This window comes from Pygoscelis adeliae, unplaced genomic scaffold (assembly GCF_000699105.1).
Source record: "Pygoscelis adeliae isolate BGI_AS28 unplaced genomic scaffold, ASM69910v1 Scaffold143, whole genome shotgun sequence".
NCBI classification, from domain to species: domain Eukaryota; kingdom Metazoa; phylum Chordata; class Aves; order Sphenisciformes; family Spheniscidae; genus Pygoscelis; species Pygoscelis adeliae.
In genome coordinates, this window is record NW_008824405.1 from 602,173 (window position 1) to 605,529 (window position 3,357).

A 3,357-nucleotide genomic window follows, 5' to 3' on the forward strand; every position below is an offset into this window, starting at 1 on the left:
TCAGAGCTGCCTGCACAGCATCCTTCCTCCAGCAACCCCCCCGTCTCCTGGTACCCTTGAAGTCCCCAAATCCAGCGGGCGGCTGAATTTGGCTGCGTGTTTCTGGGCAGGCAGGCGGCGACGGGGCTGTTGTCCGAGTGCAGTGGAGTGGCAGAGTGCCCCGCAGAGGCCTGGGGAGAGCCCTGGGCTTTACGGAGGGTTAGCTGAAATAACTCTCGGCTCTTTATTCTTTGCAAAGCGGTGTATTTAACAGCCCTGCGGCGGCGCAGAGGGCCGACTCGCACCAGCCTCGCCGGGGCAGAGCCGGGGCATCTCTGCGTCTCACTCACGGTCCCTGCCTCCACCCCTGTAGCTTTTATCCGAGGCCGGTGCCGGGTTTCACCCAGCAATGCCTTGGAGCTTTACCGGGCGTATCCCGCGGTACCTGGCCTGGCAAGCCCTTCCCCGGCTGTTTTTGGCCCCAAGCTGGGAGCCTGGCCCAGCTTCGCTTACCCCTTCTATTTTAAGGAGGATGCTCTGAGTCGCGGGGGCGGCACCGCAGCACGTAGCCCAGCCTGCTGGTTTTGGCTCTGTTTCCAAACCGTGGGGATGAACGGGATGTATTTATTTGTGATTCGCTGCCTGGAGTCGGCAGGTAACGGCCTCACGCCTTCCTCCCTACCCGCCGTTAAAAAATAGGAGGAGTTTTGCAAGAAGCCCTTTTTCACCGCGGGGAAAATAGGGCTGAAGCTCGGGCACGGTGTAAATGTCTTGATAAGGGCTCCTGGGCGGCTGCGGGGGAGACAGCGGGAGAGGCGCCCTGATGAGGCACCCTGCGCCAGGCCTGAGGCTCAGGCGATGGGCTGGGAAGCTCGAGCCGTGTCGGGAGGTGGGATGTCCATCCTTTCTTCTTTTACCTTCCCTGGAGCAAAGAAAAAACACCGGGGATGGTTTCTGGTGCCAGGCTTTTGCGGGAAGCGAGGAATCTCTTTTCTCACCCCGGGACAGCCCCAAAAATACGCACAGCCTCTTCCTTGCGTTGTAGGCAAGAGATATTAATTCATTTTAAGCATCCAAGCGCAGGGTTGAGCCGGCAAGCGGACCCCGCCTGCCAGCCTTGCGGACCCGCAGCTCGGCAGCGCTGGGGACGAGACGCCGCCTCCGATTTTCACCGCTGCTGCAGAGATGAAGTGTGAATTTGCCTGTGAAATTAGCCCACGCCGATGAGGTCTGGTTTAATTTCTTGGCCAAGCCTTCCTCCTAGAAACTCAGTGTCCTGCAGAAGGTGACACCCGATTTCTGTTCTCCTTTGTGAAAAAGGAATTTATTCCCCCAGGAATTATATTTTTTTTTAAGTGAAGGTGATGGCTTTTCCTCTCCCTTCATTCCCTCACTTATTTTAGCAGCAGCATTTGAGCCAAGTGAGTGATTTTTTTAATAGTTTGGGGTGTTGTGTGGGGTTTTTTTTTTTAAATGCCTGCTCTCTGCTGTTGCTGGACAATATTGAGCTGTAGCTCAGGAGGGGTTTTGCAGCTGAGCAAAGTGGATGGACTCCCCGATGGGCGACTTCTTGCTGGCAGGGGTGAGGGAGAGCCTTTTCTGCATGGTTTCGGGGAGGGCGAGTGCAGCACCGCGCCGTCCCATTTCTTTCAAGAGAAGAGAGGTGGGGTTTTTTTTTACTTAGTTTGTGGTTTTTCTTAGCCAAGGTGGCCTAATTCGCTGCTTATTGGCTGCCAAAAAGGTGAAAGGGAGTTTTTCTCGTCCCGAGCATCCTCGGAGCCTGTGCCGCCGCTGTGCTTCCCGCCTCGGCATCGCGTTCCCCCCCCCACCCCGTTCCCCTGCCTCCCTAAACACATCCCCTCTCTCCGGAGCCTGGTGGGAATAGCTGGCGGCTGGCAGGATGCTGACCAGGGAAGAGGGCGAGTGGGACACAGAGCAGTCCTACCATAAATCTCGCCCCGTACACGCTCCCAGCCCCGACAGTTGCCCGGGCTGGCTGCAGCCTGAAGGTGCAGCGACCGTTCGCCGCTTTATCCTCGGGTTCTACCCGCTTTGAACTAAGAAAGGGCGAGGAAGAGCTCAGTACCCATAGCTTAGCAGGTAGGCTTAGCGCCAGCCAATCCCGCACTGAAGTCCCGCTGTTGAGCCGGGCTTCAGCCACCCGATGAACGCCAGTGAGCATAAAAAGGGAGGCGAAAGGATGGGCCGCCTCCCACTGCAGAGGCTAAAAAAGGCTAGGGAGGAAAAGGAAAACGCATAATGATTGCGTTTCCTTTTGGGAAAGGGAGCGGGAGGAGATGGCCTCGTTTCTCCTGACCTCTTCAGGTGGCTGTTACGGTGCCGGCCGCATTTATTACGCTCACTTGATTAAAATCAAGAGATGATGCATCTGTTGCGGGAAGCAATCATGCAAACACCCTGAGCTTTGATGTTCCCCAGGACGCTTCATTTAGCAGCCGGGGCAAACGGCAGAGCCTGTTTCCCAGCCTGCGCTGCCGACGCCGGTTAACCCGAAGCGAACCAACGCCTGCTTTTCGGATGAGATGGCAGCTCGAGCCTCTCCGGCCTCATCTGTTTGCATCCCATCGGGAATGGCGGTTGCTTCTTGGTTGTCCTCCCTATGCCAGCATTTGCTGCTTCAGGGCTTCAGCTTTAGCAAAGAGGTATCTCGGAGGATACCCCGATGAGCCTCATGCCCTCCCCACGCAAGAAAACAGTCGGTAATTCAGAGCAGGGACGTAAAACGCTGCCAACTGGTGCATCTCTACCTGCGCAGGGGTGCTGCTGCCTTGCCCAAAACCCCTCCAGAAACTCAGTCGTGCCGCCGTCTTGCCGAGGGTCTGCGGGAAACGGCCGATCTACAACCCCTGGGGTGCTGGTGACCAGCTCCGGGGGCCTGCTGGGATGCCCCAAACCTTTTCAGCATCATTTAGTGCTGATTTATTTATCAAGGCCACATGGGCTGAGGGCTTTACTTTTCACAGCCGGGGGATTTAGCCAGAGGTAGAAGCGGCCAAGCCAGGGGAGGGGGGCCGGAGTGAGCATCCCCTCCCCAAACCAGCCATGCCATCAGCTAGCCCCCGGCTTCACCCACTAGTAGCTGAGCACATAAACTGAGGATTAATAAAACACTTCGCTGTATTTTAGCGGCCAAGTTTTTCAAGGATTGAAAATAAAGCTGTGGAGCAAACACCCACATGTGTGAAAGGGGGCACCTCTCGGCCCAGGGGCATGGGTGGTCAATGCACCTTCCCACGGACTCGCGGGCTGTGTTTGGGGGGAAAAAAACCACAATTAAATGGGACAAAAAAAAAATGAAACTAGGATTTCACAGCGGGGCAACGCAGGGAGGTGATTTCAGAGGAAGGAGCATGTGAA